The sequence below is a fragment of the Crocodylus siamensis genome, chromosome 4, assembly GCF_052110815.1.
Source record: "Crocodylus siamensis isolate JL-2025a chromosome 4, ASM5211081v1, whole genome shotgun sequence".
In the NCBI taxonomy this organism is placed as follows: domain Eukaryota; kingdom Metazoa; phylum Chordata; order Crocodylia; family Crocodylidae; genus Crocodylus; species Crocodylus siamensis.
The window spans coordinates 127,384,640-127,404,109 of record NC_143398.1 but is presented as its reverse complement, the minus strand read 5'-3'; the positions used below and the strand labels follow the sequence as shown (position 1 = coordinate 127,404,109).

Here is a 19,470-nt window from a genome sequence, read left to right as displayed (position 1 = left end):
AACATGAGGTAGGTAACACAGCCCAGAACTAATCCTCGCCTGAAGGACACTCAAAAGGAACTTAGCACGAGTTTAACAAATTTGCATTTTAAGTACACTTAGTATGGCTTAAATGTAATGTGTAACTTCACCCTTAAGTTATTGGGCAGTCCTGGTGTTGCATGAATTGTTTCCAATGCTGTTGCACAGTAATGTAACTCATTGCTACTGTACAGTAGGTTTGGTGTCATGGTTCATGCCTGCCAACACTACCTCACCACAGTGTCATGTGTAGACATGCCCAACGACTTCAGTGGCAGTTAGGAATATTACATTTCCCAAAAAATCTGGGTTTGTCTTTTGCCTAAATTTTAATACTGCTACCACGCATCTCAAATGAGGTGCTGGAATTTATTTTTTTATTTATTTATTTTTAAATGAGAGTGCTTGTTCTGTATGCGACTGGAATTAAATCTCCAGTTCTTGTCATGTAACTTACTAAACTTGCTGTAATATGATGACAACTTGCTGTCACTACCAACAGACAGGACTACAGCCTGAGAATTCAAGAACAGTTTTCCTTCTGCCATCCACTAGAAATGAGTGGTAGGATATGGCAGAATAAAGCCAAGAAAATGTTGGATTTTAAACACTTTCAGATGTTGTGTTCAGGCTACAACGCACGCAGCACAATGGAAGCATCAAAAAGCAGGGGGAGGGGTGGGAAGAATGATCCTTGAAAGAATAATCAAGGATACATTTCTGTATTTAGGAAATAAGAGATTAAAAAGGCAGATGCGAGATCCTCCCTTAGGAGCTTTCTGCATAAAATGGTGCATTTTTAAAGAATTTCATATGGGCTACATATAGCAAATGTCAGAAACTGTACTGGGCAAGCTGCTCTGAATGATCAGTATACCATTTGGAAGAAACCGCTACAAACTGTTTATTGAGAGATAGTTTTGGCACAATCAATTATTTGCTATTCAAAATACTTAAAAACATTTCAATACATTTCAAGTTTCAATAGCACCCTTATAAGATATGAAAAAAATTATCTCCGTTTTACATATGGCTAAACTGAGATTACAGAGAGTTTGAAGCAAGCATTAAGCAGAAGAGCCCAAAGTCCTTAAGTCTATCTTTTCTGATATTTCTATACTTAAGCACCTGTTTGATAATGAAGATTACTAAGCATCTATCTGATTCCCAGTTTTATCCTCATTTGCTTCCAGCTGGACATGGCCTACCATCTCAAATAAGTTTAGCTGCTTTTGGTAGAATCCATTATTATCTGTTCACAAGCAATAAAAGAGGTGTGTAAAGTACAGCATTCACTGTAGTAGCATTTTTGTAAGTGAGGAGCTATTGTTTCTATACATGAAAGTGTGTGTGAATCACAGCACCAGGCCAGCCTGCAACGACCCTAGCCAGAGACATACAGCATGATGTTCACCATGTAAACATGCAAAAATTGGAAGCAAGCAAGTCTCTGAGAGGAAAAAAGCTTGATGCCATTACACTACTGACCCCTCTACCAAGTGATAGTTATCTCATGTGAGCCTTGGGGATATAAAAACTGTTCAAGGAATGAAGAAGAAAAAAGAAAGCCAGATTACTGTAAAAAATAGAATAGATTAGTGAACACAAACAACAAGCAATAAAACAGAAATCAGAATAAGGTAACCACAATATACAACTAACTGTCTTAATTCAACAGATGAAAAGTGTCAGAAACATATACAAATTAATCTTACCTTTTCTCTCTCTGTTTCTCTTCCTAAGAAATAGCTGGCTGACTGCTAACATCTTTGATGACCGACAGAAATAGCTATCTTCTTCCAGCCTGACTGCTATCCAGACTGATGCCAGTCACTCCCTTCTTTCTATTTTCCTTTCTAAAAGTCCATAACTTTTTAAAAATGATTTAAAATCTCTCCCTTCCCAAAATTAGGGTGTGATATACAGTGGGGAAAATAATTATCTACTATTGCATCATACAAGTTTTTTAACAATATACCTAGCATTACCAGCATAGAGCATTAAGACTCAAATCCCCACAGCAACAACATGCTAACTACCCGCTTCCCCCAGACTTATGGAGCTGTGGGATGTCTGCCAGTGAAATACAGAGAAATGTAAAAAAGGCTGCAGGAACATGAATACTAAAATAAAAATCACAAAGCTGAATGTTAGAATCATAAATGTTAGAGAGAAAAAAAAAACAACAGCTAATCCATCTTTATACCAGCATATGAATGTTCTCTGCACGTTATTTAGCTTGTGCTCTATCTAGTCTGATTTATCTGTCCCCTCCAGAACCTGATACAAAGCTCACTGTATTCAGTGATGATTTTTCCACTTCAATGGATCAAGCCACAAGGCATGGGCATTCCACCACCTCTACAGTGAGAATATTCCATAATGGAGCTACTCAGATGCTTGCACTTAGACATGGGTTTTAAGTTGTTTGTTGAATGAGGACCTGTACTATATGAAGTTTTCTTCAGCCAAAAGTCCTTAACTTTACCCCTATACTCTCTTGTAGAGCCAGCATACATAATAATCCCACTACACTATTTGTGTAACTTCTCCTGCATCCACCTCTCTCTTGTTCTATTATAAACCTAATTTCACATTAATTTCCTTTCCACATTCCCACTCAGATCCTGGTTTGATTTTTATTCTCTCTCCAATCCCTGTCTTTTCCTTGTCATCATCGCTCTACCTTTTTTTTTCCTCATGTTTGCTGCACTCTTATCACCTTCCAACTACTCCTTGTATGTCTACAACAATACCCAATACTGAGGCCTTCATAACTTCCCTAGCATTACTGAAAAAGACCCTAGCTCCAAAACCACAATGCCTCAATCACCCTATCTAGTATTTAAGATGACAGTTATTACAATTTTAAAATAAGTAGAGAAAGAACTGTGAAGAAGAGATGTGTTCAATAAACTAGAGAAATGCAGGATGGCTAGAGAATTTGAGAGGAACAGTTGCAACTCTCATACCAACAAGAGTAAGACAATGGAGAGAGAGAAAAAAGAAGTCAGTGGCACCATAAGCACAGAATATGTACAGAGAAAGATAGTTAGCCAAGTTCAGGGATGGATTCAGATTTGGCAAAGGAGGGTAGAGGAACATCAAACCATATTGCACCCACAACTTCCAGCTTCTCACCCTCTAACCTGCCTCCTCACCCACTGGTGCCAGCAGACCAGCAGGGGGACCCTTCAGAACTCTTTAAAGTCCTGAATTAAATAAGAATTGCTTTCCTTTCCCTCCATGGCCAGAATCAGGTTCTCTCCCCTCCTTCTGCTGCTGCTTTCCCTGCTGTCCCAGGGTAGTGGAGACTTCAGAGCAACTCCTACCTGCCCCAGCCATGCTGTATAGCAGCTGGGCTCAGTTGGGAATGCAACAGGACATTGGGAGGAACAGGCTCAGGGAAAGAGACCCCCCCACCCCCATTGCCACTGTTGCTGCCATTCTTAAGCCCAGCCCCTGTACAGCCTGGCTGGAGCAGGCAGGAATGGCTCTAAAGCTTCTTTAGTCCCTCGGACATCAGGGAAAGCAGTAGTGGCAGGAGGAGGAAAGGAAACAGGGGAAGGGATATATGTCTGAGCATAGAGGGAAAGGGAAGGGAGCAGGGATTTTTACCTGCTGTGGGGATTTCTAAAAAGTACTGAGGCTCCTTAGTGTGGTCCAGTCTGAAAGGGAGTAACAGCTGCACCACTGCACCTCCTCCCCACCCTGCCAGTGTTAATTTAAAATCAGACACAAGGCAAGGTAGAGGTGCACCTTATAGATTAACTAAATCAGAGATTTCATAGACATTTGGGCTGGAAGGGACCCTGGAGGAGCATCAAGTCCAGCCCCCAGAGTTGCTCTGAAGCATCAATGATTTGTCACTGTGGGGCAGGCTACTGATTTTCTGGCAAGAGGGTTTATCCAGTGTGGGAATGTGTGTGAGATGCTTAAGCTTTTGTGAGCAACAGATCAGATCACACAAAGTGAACTGTGGCTCAGGAATGCTTATGCATCTCTGACTGAGAACAGGGATAGAGGAAAGATATGCAATGGATAGCAGAGTTTGTTCACAGGTGAGCACTTGAGATTTGGTGATGCAATGGAGGAAGTATAATAGCCAAACTGAAAGAAGATACAGGTGTGTCTATGCAGTTTTAAAATACTAAAGCCCACATTTTTCAGGGGAAGAGAGAGGCATTAAGCAATAAGAAAAAATCTCTTTGGAAAGCATGAGAATCTGCGTGACAAACAGCAGAGTCACTGAGAGTAACAACCTATTGTAAAAACCACACTCTTTACGTTATGTACAAACACAGCCCAGTGCTTGGTGGCGAGTTCACATCAGTACTAAATGAGGGCCAAGCTGTGCTTCCTGAGTTATTGTCTCAGGCACAGAAGCAAGTTCCTTTAGATAAGGAAGTAGAGTCCCTATTTAAAAAGGAAACAAAGCAGTGCCATAGAATATTCTACAATAACATCTCTAAGCAAAGCTATAAAACTTTTGGATCAATCACCACAAACTACTCTAGTGTGAGTAGATTTCTATGTAAAGGAAGGGTTGATGAAGGCACTTCAGCAATAGGACACTAGTTGCTTTGGCAAAGCAACTTAATTACAGAACTGAATGCTCCAATAGGTTTTCCCTCCCTGACTGATATGGTTTACCTAGTCCACATGATCAGGATCAGTTTTCTACCCTTTGGGTGCATCTACACGAGATGCTTATTGCAGTTGCCTAATTAGCTCCACAGTAAAGCATCATCATCCACACGAGCACTGCTACTAGGCCAGAGTAAACAAACTAACTCCACTGTAGGATCATATAGCCCGATGCAAGTACTATTTTATGGCAGAGTTATTTACTCTGCAGCAATACACATGTAGACTATGACCTGGGCTGGCTGGGGCCCTCAAGGTATTACAGTCAGGGCTGCTTGGCTAGCTCCCACTGTAGCACACTCATGCCCAACCAGCCCCTCTGCAGCACATTGAGTCAGGCAGGAGCAGCCTCAGGCTGGCAGGCTGACCCTCTAGGCCTTCTGCCAACCAGGGCTGCACCACTCTGGCTTAATATGCTGTGGCCCAGACACATGTGTAAATACTGCACCAGGGAGCAATAAACTCTGGTGCAAACTGTGCTGGAGTTCATTGAATTGAATTAATTTCATGTATTCAATGGCCTCAGTTTTTGTAACTGCAAGATGAACAAAATAATTCTGGAAAAGGTGTTCTTCTATATGAGTGAACATGCTAGGCAAATTTGTTTGCAATAACAACACACTTCTGAAGGATGCTCTTTTTTCTTTCTTTACTTGCCAAGATAAATACAAGAAAAAATGCTGACCAATCATGACCAGTCTCTCTTTGGCAGATTGATTCTACCTGACAATGAGTAGTCCAAAAGCTCTCAACCATTTACCGGCTTAAAAACAAAGTTAGCATGATTAACAGGCATTTAGACATTTGTAGCTGTTGAGGTCCATCTAGTACACACAAATACTGATAGGACCATTAGGCTTCAAATGTTTCCTTTTGGCCATTACAGTTTGTTGTATAAATGCATATTTAGGGAACTTTTTGAATTGCACATTTTTTTTTTTAAACAGACACTAATGTATAGCATTGAAATATGCACTTAGAAGTCTACACTTACCATTGTGAATGCTTTATGTACCTGCCATTAGTGTCAATGGGAGTTAAGCAAGAGTGTTGAAATGAGAATAGATTCCTTGGGGATGTTTAAGTTATAATCTATAGTGTCACTTGAGTTGTTTATCCCCCTCACTAACTCTCCAAAGACGTTTACATTATGAATTCATGATCTTAGAATCCTATTAAGAAAGCTAACCCCATTTCAGTTATAGAAGCAGTAAAACATCAAAAACCATTAACTTTTTAAAATGGCAGTTTAGGGTTGGTGAAACAGATGAGGGAGAAATTGAAGTTCTCTATCCATAGACCACACATAACACATTAGTAGCTTTGCAAGCTTCCCTGGACTGCCTTTGTGCCTCAAATCCTGTTCTGAGGAGACCATTTCAGTGAGAAAGATGGTTTAGACCCAATGTCCATTCACACCATGGCCTCTTTGTTTGTAACTGTAGCTAATTACCATATTTACTCAAATATAAAATGACCCTGAATATAAGAAAACCCGTCAATAATTAGATTCTATATCTAGAAAAATTCTAAATGTTATAATTTCCCAGATATAGAATCCAATTATTGGAGGCTTGCCTTGAATCTGTCCTCCTCCCACTGCTGCAGCAGGGAAGATAAATCTGGGGGGGGCAGGTGACCCCCCTGGCCTTCTGTCCCCCCCATCTTCCCCTTGCAGCCCCTCACTCCCCTGTCAGGCCCTGCTTTCCTTGCTAACCCTGCTCATGATTGGAACCGCGTGTTCTTGTCAAATGTCCTGGGATCCTCCAAAATTTAAATACAGGTGACATGCAATAGAATCTGGTCCAGCTTCAATTCATGGACAGCACAGCCACACAAACCATACGCAACAGGCTGAGACGGGGGCAACAGAAGGACTCTCAGTAAACTGTTAAAGGCTCTGTTTGATCACGTTTGCCAGATGTCTGAGACTGATGAAGAAACAGGAATCATTGGAAATGGACAAAAAAGGCACAGTTCAGCTGTGGGAGTGAAGAGGAAGTTAAAAGAGCCCCCTGGCTCTTGGCTGCGGGGGCTGCCTGTCCCTTTTTCAGGCTCTGGAGCCCGGGAGCATGGCCACCTCCCCTTCCGAGGTCTGCGGCGCGCCAGCTGGAGGAGCTCCAGGCCACAGTCCAGAGACTGCGTGCCATCAGGGACTGTGAGCAGGAGACAGACTCTTACTGCCAGGCCCTTCTTCCCCGGGAGCTGCAGGGTAGAGCACTGTCTCCCTCCACGACTAAGGAGGACTCTGGGACCTCCCGCTCTGCCCAGTCAGGGGCATGGACCAAGGTGGTCAAGGGCCCCAAGGCCTGCCGCACCAAGGCCCCTCCCTCGCCGGAGCTTAGCAACAGGTTCACACCTCTTGCAGCCCCAGCAGAGCCTGCTCAGTTGCCAGCTCCCGCAGGCAACCCAGGCTCAACTGCAGCTACTGGCCCTGCTCTCCCCAAGTCAAAGCAAAAGGTGTTTGTTGTGGGAGACTCCATCCTGCGGGACACTGAGGGGGCAATCTGCCGCCCCGACCCCTTAGCCCGGGAAGTCTGCTGCTTCCCGGGGGCCCGCATCCAAGACATTGCGGAGAGGATCCCACATCTCCTCCGGCCCACAGACCACTACCCCATGCACCTTCTTCATGTGGGCACCAATGACACAGCTCGGAGCACCCCCAGCCAGGTCATGAGGCGCTACAGGGTGTTGGGAGCAGGGCTTAGGGATCTGGGAGCTCAGGTGGTGTTTTCGCCGATCCTCCCAGTCTCGGGCTATGGGCTGAGGAGGGAGAGGGGGATCCACGTAGTGAACCAAAGACTGCGGAGCTGGTGTCATTGGGAAGGCTTTGGCTTCCATGACCACAGCCCGCTCTTTGGCGAGAGAGGCAGCGAGCTGCTGGGAAGAGATGGCCTCCACCTCTCTCCCCTGGGGAGGAGGCTCTTCTCAGCCAGGCTGGCCAACCTGCTCCACCGGGCTTTAAATAAGCCCGCTGGGGAATGTGGGGGGGACTACTGCCACTGCTGGCCCACTGAGCAACACTTGCAAAGCCAGCAGACCAAGGCACTTAAGGGAGACCACCCCTGCCCCAGCCCTGGCACAATCTGTGGGCAAGGCAAGAGCCCCTAAGGGCACACTTGCCTGCCTGTACACCAGTGCCAGGAGCCTGGGCAACAAGCAGGAGGAGCTTGTCCTCCTGCTCAGTGCAAAGAATTATGACGTCATTGGGATAACAGAGACCTGGTGGGACTCCACCCATGACTGGACCACGGGTATAGAGGGCTATACCCTGTACAGGAGGGATCGTGTTGACAAAAGGGGCGGGGGTGTAGCTCTCTATGTCAAGGAAAGCTACATGTCCCTGCAAGCTGATGTTGGCGACTGGCATGGACAGCTAGAGACCCTCTGGGTAAAAATTTGTGGGGAATACGGCACAGGGGACACAACGGTGGGAGTCTACTACAGACCTCCCACTCAAAGGCCCGAGCTTGACCAGGAGTTCGCCCAGGAACTGACTGAGGCCGCTTGCTCCAGGACCTTGGTTGCCATGGGTGATGTCAATTACCCGGACATCTCGTGGGACGATCACTCAGCAAAATCTGAGCGGTCGCAAAGCTTTCTCTCATGCGTGGATGACCTCTACCTGACTCAAGAAGTCTATGGGCCAACGAGAGGCAAAGTGCTGCTCGACCTGGTACTGGCTACGGGGGACGACCTAATCGGCGACCTAATGATAGATGGGAAGCTGGGTGACAGCGACCACGAGCTGATCACCTTCACCATCCGCCATAAAGCTGGCAAGTCAGTCAGCAACACAGAAGTCCTTGACTTCAGAAAAGCCGACTTTGACAAGCTCAAGAGGCTTGTCGGTCAGGCCCTCAGGGACCATGACCCCAGGGAGATGGGAGTTCAAGAAGAGTGGTTGCTTCTCAAGGAAGCGATCCTCAATCCACAAGCTAAATCTATTCCAACACGGAGGAAAGTCAGCAAGAAGGCACAGCAGCCCTCCTGGCTCTCTAGGGACCTAGCGGACCTCCTACGGCTAAAAAGGAAAGCCTACAAGGGATGGAGGACGGAATTCACCTCCAAAGGAGGATTATTCTGCACTGGTCCGGTCCTGCAGATGGGGCAACTGACAACTGACGCCCAGGAAAAAGCCAACCTATTAAATAGGTACTTTGCGTCAGTCTTTCATCAGTCCCATGGGACGCCCATGCCTGCTATGGGACAGGGAGATCCGGGTGATGGGGATCCCCTACCCTCCATAAATGCTGACCTCGTGAAGAAACACCTTGAGAAGCTGGATACCTTCAAGTCAGCCGGCCCTGACAATCTGCACCCCAGGGTACTCAAGGAGCTGGCGAGCGTCATAGCCCAGCCCCTGGCACGGATCTTTGAAAACTCCTGGCACTCTGGTGTAGTGCCTGAAGACTGGAAGAAGGCCAATGTGGTGCCGATCTTCAAGAAAGGGAGGAGAGTGGATCTGGCTAACTACAGGCCCATTAGCCTGACTTCTATCCTGGGGAAGATCTTAGAAAAGTTTATTAAGGAGGCCATCCTTGATGGACTGGCCCAGGCTAACATCCTAAGAGACAGCCAGCACGGGTTTGTTGCGGGTAGGTCTTGTTTGACCAATCTCATTTCCTTCTATGACCAGGTGACCTAATCACCTGGACCAGGGAGAAGAGATTGATGTCATATCTTGACTTCAAAAAAGCCTTTGATCTGGTATCCCATGATCTCCTCTTGGCCAAACTGGCCAGTTGTGGCCTTGGCTCCACCACGATCCGCTGGCTGAGAAACTGGCTCCGTGGTCGGACCCAGAGGGTTGTAATCGATGGCAGTCACTCATCGTGGTGCCCTGTGACCAGTGGGGTCCCTCAAGGCTCTGTCCTGGGACCCATCCTGTTCAACATCTTCATTAACGATGTGGACACTGGAGTTAGGAGTGGACTGGCCAAGTTCGCCGATGACACCAAACTTTGGGGCAAAGCATCCATGCCAGAAGATAGGTGGGTGATCCAGGCTGACCTGGACAAGCTCAGCAAATGGGCGGACGAGAACCTGATGGTGTTGAACACTGAAAAATGCAAGGTTCTCCACCTTGGGAGGAAAAACCTGCAGCATCCTTATAGGCTCGGCAGTGCTACATTGGATAGCACTACAGAAGAAAAAGACTTGGGGGTCATCATTGACCACAAGATGAACATGAGCCTCCAATGCGATGCTGCGGCTAGTAAAGCGACCAAAACGTTGGCTTGCATCCATAGATGCTTCTCGAGCAAATCCTGGGACGTCATTCTCCCCTTGTACTCGGCCTTGGTGAGGCCACAGCTGGAGTACTGCGTCCAGTTTTGGGCTCCACAATTCAAAAAGGATGTGGAGAAGCTTGAGAGAGTCCAGAGGAGAGCCACGCGCATGATCAGAGGTCAGGAAAACAGATCTTACGATGACAGGCTGAGAGCCATGGGACTCTTTAGCCTGGAAAAGCGCAGGCTCAGGGGTGATCTGATGGCCACCTATAAGTTTATCAGGGGTGACCACCAGGATCTGGGGGAATGTTTGTTCACCAGAGCCACCCAAGGGATGACGAGGTCGAACGGTCACAAACTCCTGCAAGACCGTTTCAGGCTGGACATAAGGAAGAATTTCTTTACTGTCCAAGCCCCCAAGGTCTGGAACAGTCTGCCAGCGGAGGTGGTTCAAGCACCTACAGTGAACACCTTCAAGAGTAAATTGGATGCTTATCTTGCTGGGATCCTATGACCCCAGCTGACTTCCTGCCCTTTGGGCAGGGGGCTGGACTCGATCTCCCGAGGTCCCTTGCAGCCCTAATGTCTATGAAATTTATGAAATCTATGAAAAATGTATGCAATGTAGCAACTCACCATGACTTGAAAAAGGGAGCCTGCATTCAATGGGCACTACTATGTGTCTTATTCATGTGGGTTCCACTAACTTACCCTGAGATAGGTTCCCATCAGCATGTTTGCTCAATATGGTCCACATGTTCTGGAGTCATGCTCAGTGGTGGATGCATTTAATTAAGTTCATATTTGGTTTCTATGACAGAGGACATACTGCTTTTGGTGGCAATTTAATGATAGACAGTGCATTTAATGAGTTTTCTTTTTATGCGAACATAAAATAAGGAGCTTCCCATCCCCACGTGCTTATTGGCGAACAAAACCTTGTCTTATATTTAAGTAAATGTGGTATATTTCAATTAAGAAAGGGACTGAATTTGTCCATCCACTGCATGTATGCTACTGAGCAGTCACAACACAGCACAACTTTATCACAGAGTCTGTGGACTGTATAACTATGAAACTTGGCTATGCTGCTAAAAGGGCAAAACATCTAAATGCAATGTTGGGAAACAGTGCTTCACAGCAGCTATCCCCACAAGTTTCCCAAACCTCATCTGTTAACTGGAGCACATGTACCTTTATGGTACAATCCCTTAGCTTAACACATCTTTTATTTCAGGAACATCTCTAACTGGGAAGCTAGCTCTCTGAGTTGCGTCACCTTAAAACTTAACTAAGGAAAGTTAGTTTCAGGGGGGCAGGGTTTCTATGTAACAGTTCATTCTATTGTATTACTGGGTCTTTTCTAGAGGTATAAGGATTTTTCTTGTGGTTAGCAGATGTGTCTAATGCAGGGGTGGGCAAAATGCGACCTGCGGGGCCCCTAAAAAATTTAGAAAAATTAGTATTTATCTGCCCCTGGCTGCCTATCATGCGGCCCTCAATAGTTTGTCAAAACTCAGTAAGCGGCCCTCTGCCCAAACTAAGTGCCCGTCCCAGTCTAATGGAATATGGACTTAATGCAGTCAACCTATATAGGAGAAATACCATTTAGTTCTATCAATTTACTTTCTATCCAAAAGCCAAAGCTATTTTCACCTTGAAGACAACAGAAAACTGCATCTCTAATCCTGAATTACTTGCAGATATTAGGATCTTCTAGAGAACCAAGTGTTGTGGTACCTAGGCATCTCATCAAACCTTTTACAGGTTTGTTTTCACTACTTAGAGCAAGTTTCTGCTTTGTAAAAAGTGTAAATATTCTTCAGTGATTAAATAAGACTTCTTATTTTTCTCTAACTTGACTTGCCTCGGTCAAGTTTGAAAAAGGAAGTTATCTTTCATGGTATAAAACAAAAATATCCTGTAGTTTATAGCTACCTGTCAAATTCTATGTGAAAAAAAATTCTTGCTTAAATTAAATTTTCTTCAAATTAGTTCTCTTCCATTGCTCACACACATAAGTTAGCCATTGCAAGTGTTATTGCCATTATTTGCTTTTAAAATAATGCACTCATTAGGTGGAATCATCTAGGAAAAATTATATGGATAACCATACTATAGAGGAATAAAAACGATACATTGCTTTACCCTTTTAAACTCTGCTTCCTTGTCCACTTCCAGGGAGTTTCACCAAGAGAAATACTGCATTCACAAATGCCAGACATCCCTCATGCAGACAGGCAGACAAAGGAAGTAGGTAACTATGTTCAGAACACAATGGAATGTGCAATATTTTGCCTGATATGTAACCTAGCATCAGTTTAACACACAAGCCACCTACACAACTTTTAGCATGTTTTATTTTAATCAGAACTATGACATTTTAAATTAATTTTTATACTCCACTCCCCGCTCCCTAATTGGACTTCTTCTCATGAAGATGTAATTTCTTTAATTGTTAAAAATTTTTTAAAAAGTAATAATCACATCCTAGACTACACAGACACCTGCTTATTTATTCCTTAAATGTTAAAATATAATGCAGAGCAATACTACTGCTTTGTTTTCATTTTGAACTTTGCATAAACTCTATTTTATAATATGCCATAAACACTTAATGTATTTTAGATTTTTAAATAGTAGAATACATATGTATACAAATACAGTGAGCACTGAACAAGGCTAAATATATTTTAATGGCCTCAAATTAGGTCTTGCTAAATGTATTCAACATGTGTCATACTTGAATAAAATATTAAAGTGGATACAAATCCTAAAAGTATAAACCAAGTCCTCTTTCAGGGAGATAGATAGATTATATCCCAAAATAAACTTTAGAGATGCTTAATCCAGTTGAATTAATTAATTCCAGTCAAGGAAATTTAAATAAATATGTAAGAGCTGCAATATCCTCTCCTTACGACCCAAGACTCTCTCTTCCTTTCCAAATGGACTCCAAACTTTGCTATATTATTACTGGCATTTATAAGCATGTACTACAGAAAAATTCTAAACTCACAAAGCATCAATATCCAGTCTGAGAAAAAAAAATAATTGCAAATGTATAGGGTTGTATGGAAAATTTACCAAAACCCCTCCAAGTAGCAAATAAGTGTCATGATAATTTGAATCCATTTTTCAGTCCTAAATCTAGGTTTGTTGTTTTATTCAGACATTAAAGGATTTTCAGGATAGATTAAATTGTTAGGAACTTTACATGTAAATAATAAACTTCGTGTGTGCAATATACCAGTGTATGGACGCTGGCTTAAACTAAAAAAATGAGAATATCAATTCTCAGGCATCCTTTTGTACTCTACATGCAGACACTGAATTATCTGCGCTGTTTTGCAAAAATTGGCCAAACTGGCTTCACAATATATAGCGATGCAAAAGGTCTGCTTGCTTAATTCACACAAGTAATCCAACCATCTTCAGTGTGACAACTTCTAGGAGTATAGGAGATAGGATCTGGCTCTCCCAGCTCTGCATACATATACAAGAACTGCCCATGTTACCCAGCTGAAAGAACACTCTAAGTAGATGACCCCCTCTGTCCTCGTCTCAAACACCAAAGCAATGCATTCATTAGTGGATGCTAGTTAGAATATGAGACTGACCCTTCTCAACTGCTCTACCCTCAGGCTGCCCGTGCTGCCTCTCCTCCCCCCTGGGGTAGAAGTACAGCCCAGTGTGTGAATTACTGGCAGTGGGAGGAGGCAAGGGCAGCATGCCCCACCCAACCCCCATCCATTACTCCTTGTACTGCTGGCAGCTCAGCTGACATGGGTGTCCCAGCAGTGGCAACAACAAGTCTCACCACCTTGCTCTGCCCTCCCATGCTGGGTTCTACCCTCTGGACTGCAGAGGCAGCTCCTATCTTGGTCCAGGCAAGCTGCAGCCCCATGCCTTCTGTAAATGCACAAATCGGGGGGCATGTGCCCCCCAGTACCTGACACACAACCCCTGCCCCATACACTGCAGGACTGGGACCTTGGGGAAGTGGGTCAGGAGTGAGAGGCACCAGAGCTAGGGGACACAGGGCTGTGTATAGGGAGTGAAGAGCACGGGCAGAGCCAGGGAGCTGTTTTCTACTTAAACTATTTATTGTGGTGGGACTTGCCATTGATGTTTACAAATGGGTCCTAGTACAAAAAATGCTGAGAACCACTGCTTTAGTTAATGCATTCAAGTTACTTGGCCCAAGGCTGGCTAGCTCAAGCAAATGCAGCACACTGGTAAAAAACATTAAAGCTATACAAAGTGTTTAGACCAGCAGTTGAGGAGCTTGCCTGTACATGGAATTAATGTGTAATAAACTCCAGCGCATATAGTACAGGAGTTTATTGCTCCTGGACACCCAGGACCACAGCACATTGAACCGGATTGAAAAACGTTGACCTGGGACTGCAGCACACTGAGCCAGGAAGGAGCAGCCTCAGCTGGCAGGAGGCCTGGGGGTCAGCCTGCCAGCCCAGGGCAACTCCAACTAAGCTCAAATATGGTGCAGAGGAGCTGGCTAGGGCACAAGAGGGCTTCAGTGAAAGGTTAGCTAGCAGGCAGCCCCTGCACTAAAACGTCCTTGTTCCCCAGTGAGCCCCATCAGCATTTACACATGTGTTGCTATGAAGTAAAAACTCTACCATGGGATAATACTTGAATTTACAAGTACTAACCTACAGCAGTTAGTTTACTCTGCCCTAATAGCATTGCACATGTAGACACTGAGATGTTTACTGCAGAGCTAATTAGGCAACTCCACAGTAAACATCTTGTGTAGATGCACCCAAGAAGCAGTAATTATAGCTTTGTGAATATCTGTTTATCAGTTTTTTTTACATCCACTGGCACTCCAAAAAGTCTAAAATCTTTTGATTTTAAATTTAAACAAAAAGAGCATTTTTTGGATCATTTATTTTTCTTCACAAAAGTGAGGGGAAAATCAGAAAGTCTTTCTGGATCAAAAACACTTAAAATAAAATAGGCTTGCTTGTATTTTGTTTTATTTTCACTGAGTTCATGAAGAAAAATAGCAATGTCAAAATGATTAGACAGTGCTCAATGTACACTTCATCAAAAAAGAAAACATTTTTGGCTGAAACATTTCTCCCAGCTCTAGCTATAACCCAGGCAGATTCGTTAAGAACTGCAGTGTCACTAGCACTCCGAGACCCAAACAGTTAGCTAGGTTGAGCCTAAGTCACCACCTAATTTGTACTACAGATGTGTGTGTGGGGACAGGATTCAGGTTAAGGACAAAACCCAACTTAAAAATGGAGCTAACAGTGCAATAAAAACAAGCCCTGTGAGAAGAATTTGTTAGTTACTACTACAGGAGCAGCAAGGGGAATTAAGTATTTGGGACTCCGGTGATGTCACTGGCATTCTTTATTTATTATTATTGTTCTGGTAGTACCTACCAAGAGCAAGGCCTCATTGTGCTAGGAAATATGCAAACACCGAGCACTAGAGAGAGTCCTTGTGCAAAGTGTGCATAGTCCTAACAGAAAAAAAAGGTAAGGGGAAAAAGCTACACCAAAAAGTAGATTGGTTGGTGTGAGGGTAGAAACATTACATTAGTTCCATAATTTGGGGGAGGGATGAGTTAGAAAGGAATTAGCTACATGGAAAGATGAGAAGAGAAAATGTAAGGAGCTTAAAGAGAAGCAAGGAAAGGGTTGGAAGATGAGAAGTGTAGTGCAAGTACAGAGCTGGAGAAAGCATCCTATCAGCACAGAACAAAGGGAAATCAAGGCTACACAAAATATTAGGGTCCACTGGTCTCTACTTAACCTACTTTTCCAGCTGTTCTGAGTTGTAAAACTCATTGACTACAAGAGGAGATAGACTGCATATACTACATACATTGCATTTGGGGTAGGAATCAGGAACGAATGACTTTAATGCAAATGTAATAAACATATTTTTTTAATCTTGTCATTAATGACAATAAACTAAAAATCTATGATAAGCTTCATGGCTAGTGAGAGACATTTTAATATATGTTCTGACCAAGCCTTATCATATCAAAGCTAACAATCATTTGTGTAATTAAATACAACCAAATGTAGACAAATAACCTTTAGGGACATGATACTGCTCCCAAAAAAATTAAACGCTATTTTACTCAGTGACCAAAAATTAAGTATTTCACAAGTAATAAGTTAATAAATAAATAAATAAATAAATAAATAAATAAAGGTCAGTATAACAACTCAATCCTAGATCAGTTGCAACTGGAAGTAACTATGTGAAGTGATGGCTATTTGGTACTCCTAACATAATTCTTTGTGTCACACCACTTTGTAACTGGCACACTTGCTGACAGTTTCAACAAGGAAGTAACAGAGGAACTAGACATAAAAAATAAACCATAGGTTTCCCTCGCTTTATGCTGTACACGCATTCCTGGAAAGTGGTGCATAGCTCAAACTCACCTAAAGGGAATCCACTTTACAATGTAACTAACAGGGATACATTCCAAGATGTAGACCCCAGACCCATTTCTACCACTTTTACAAGACAATGCTGGTACTCAGCAACAGCAAACAATACACACAAGCACAGGGCACTATCATAATGGGGATGGCAACTATAGAAACATATGTTGCAAACCGTGAGCGAGGAGCACAGATCCACACAGTACATGTCACTCCCACAATGCACCACACAAAGGAGCTGATTGCAGGCTTCCACCACACTGATCACATAACGGTGAATTTACCTTGCATATATCAAATTTTTTATATAAAAAGGGTCATCACATCAGAACGAATTCACACATACAGAACCCGCATAAAGCAAGGGAAACCTGTACTTGACTCCTCTAGAGGTGGTGGTCACTGCAGAAGCAGGTGGATACTCATTAGCAGAAACAGCTTTGCTGTCATCCACAATGCATCATTTCTATACAGAAGAAGAGACAAGAATCAGTTTTCATTGCTGTCACTTTCACAAGCACTGAGTTCATGCGTATTTTAACTGGAAGATTATCCCCAAAACACAGGCTTCTGGAGACAGACTAAAGAGGGGACAGTGAAGTAATCTAACACAACTCCTATCTTAAATTTTAAAAAGTATAATTTCTGATAAAGGTAATCAATAATATTCAGGGTTAGAACAAAAAAAAAAACAACAAACCTCTACACTAATTTAAAAAAAAAAAATATCTATATTGTCTTGTATATTATTATCCTGTTCTCAGACAAAGTTACGCCCGCTCAATTTACAGCTAGAGAAATTAAAGACTCTCTTGCTATTTCATGTAGTGACCAAAAATTAAATCTAATCAATAAATAAATACAATTCAATATAATGCATCAATCCCAGTTCAATGCAACTGGAAGGTGGTAGGTATTTGGTAGTCCTATTGTAACGCCTTGTGTTGCATCACTTTAAAACTGTCGACAAGCGTGGCAGTTACAACAAGGAAGTCACAGAGTAAGTAGACATATAGAATAAACTACTTGGCTCTTCTGGAGGTGGTCTCCGCAGAAGTAAGTGGATACTCATTAGAAGAACAGGAGAGTTCAGTCACAGAACCTAAACTAGTTACACGAATTTACACTCCTGTCTATGTCAATGCAGTGCATGTAAGGGAATTTCATTTACCATTACCATACACATCACCCTTTAATTTGAACCTTCTGTTCATTACAACAGAAAAGACTACAAAACAATACATTTGGGGAACTATTTTTCTCAAGAGGCAGAAGACTTGGGCTGTGTGTAGATGAAACAAGGGGCATGTGTACACAACAGTTTAAAGCAGGCTAAATGCTTTTGTGCTGCTTTAATGGTGTAGGTGTTTGCACGCCACGGTGGCCTACTGCACATTAATTCGAGCTGCTGTGGGAAATTCGGCAGCATAATGCACCTTAAATGACTTGGGGCACAGCAAACTAAAACTCCTCCAAGGACTTACATTAACGACAATAAACTAAAAATCTATAAGCTTCATGGCTAGTGACAGACATTTTAATATATTTTAGCTCCTCCAAGGAGTTTTAGTTTGCTGCCCCTATAGCCGTAGAGCGAAGCACTGGGCTCTGTGCAGCTCCACGGCTCTGCAGGAAGCCTTGCAGGCAGCCTGGCAGCAGCCCGGGAAGGCAGGCAGGCTCCGCTCAAGAAAAGTAGCAAGCCTGATCTCCACTACCCCCCTCACCAAGCCTGACTGAGCTGTGCAGGGGTCCGGTGCTTCCCTTGCCCTCCCTGCCACCAGAGAGGCAGGTAAGTCAGGTGTGTGCATGACATGGGGGTTTAAAATCAGCCCTAAATTGAAGCAGTGTTTTTAAAAACCCACCATTTCAATTTAGGGCCCCCTGTTTTGACTACCCATGTCCTTGATGTCAGAAAAGGCTGTGTGTCTTTGATCAGAACTCTAACGCTCTTTCCACCGATACTACATGCTCCTGTAATGAACATGCAGAATTAAATAAAAAGCACAGCCTGTTTAAACAAAGATCAACTTTGCCTTTCCTTATCCTTACGGCTTTGCATCACAAGCTAACATCATTTCAAATATGCTACAAATCCCAGTGTAATGGAAGATTCTGAAACAGTCATTAGGTTTGCTCTACTCCAAACACATCTGTAAATCTCAAAATTGGCTATTTTTTGTGTGTGCACACAGGGAGGGGATTTGTTAGCTGTAATTCAACTTTTAATTAGACCAAAGAGTGGTAGGAGTGTGTGTAATATATGTTTACCAGTAGGTAGAAATGTTAAAGCTGTTCATGTCATCAAGATTTCCTGTACCTGAGATAATAAAATAAGTCACAAAAGCAAAACTCCCTGGGTAAGTTACAGTCTGAATGATATGTATTGGTATCAACGTATTTATAATCTTTTCTACACCCACTAATGTAATATTTTCAAGAAAAGCCTTACGTCAAATAAAATCTCAGAAAATAGCATTCATGCACTGAGGCAATTTACATCATGAAACAGCTTATTATGCATGGGTCTTACTGCAAACTAGAACTCCACTGCAGATTAAAAGCATTTAATGGCTCCTTACTTTTTGGAAAAGACAGACCCTTCTTCTTCCAAAGCTGATTTTAGATGCATGTGTAACATACACAAATCTGTATTAAAAATATAGCCTGATATCTTTTGGGGGAAAAAAGTAACCTGTTAGTTTATGTCAGTAATCACTTCCAAAGTTTAATCATCCTGGCTAGCTTGCTTTTTTATCAAGGTCACCAAACCAGTTTTAGACCATATTCTAGGTAAGTTCCCAGATAATTTTAACACAGAGTGATCTTGATAGCCTAAGCGTTAGCAGACAGTTTGCATGTGCCAGTTGGAAGAAAAGGAAGGTCTACAGAGAATCCTCCAACTCCTGCTTTTCTTGACAAACCCTGATGGACTGCTTCAAATCCTAGAAGGCACCATGAAGAGTTGGTATGTTTTTCCTAGTTTAGCAGCCACATAGATAGCTATATCTAGATCTACAGATAGATATTTCTATAGTTATCTATGTAGATCCAGATAAATACAGATATACAGCTATAGAAATAGACCTAGCTGTAGCTAGAAGGGTATATCTAGACAGACAACGCTTCAT

At 43.0% G+C, this 19,470-nt stretch overlaps 1 protein-coding gene across 11 annotated transcripts in view; it reads right to left on the bottom strand.

The window, feature by feature from the left end:
- The window catches only part of MPPED1 (metallophosphoesterase domain containing 1), an 83,448-nt gene that overhangs the window by 62,998 nt on the left and 980 nt on the right, over positions 1–19,470 (bottom strand). For 2 of the 11 annotated variants that reach the window (XM_090043754.1, XM_090043762.1), the window contains exon 2: positions 16,714–16,808. The exons of 3 other annotated variants lie outside the window; for them this stretch is intronic. The gene's annotated coding sequence lies outside the window, so the exon portion shown is untranslated. Of the gene's footprint in view, positions 1–1,736; positions 3,339–16,626; positions 16,646–16,713; positions 16,809–18,610; positions 19,453–19,470 lie in introns of those variants that run through there. 6 more of the 11 variants (XM_090043753.1, XM_090043755.1, XM_090043760.1 and 3 more) reach the window with 6 other exon arrangements.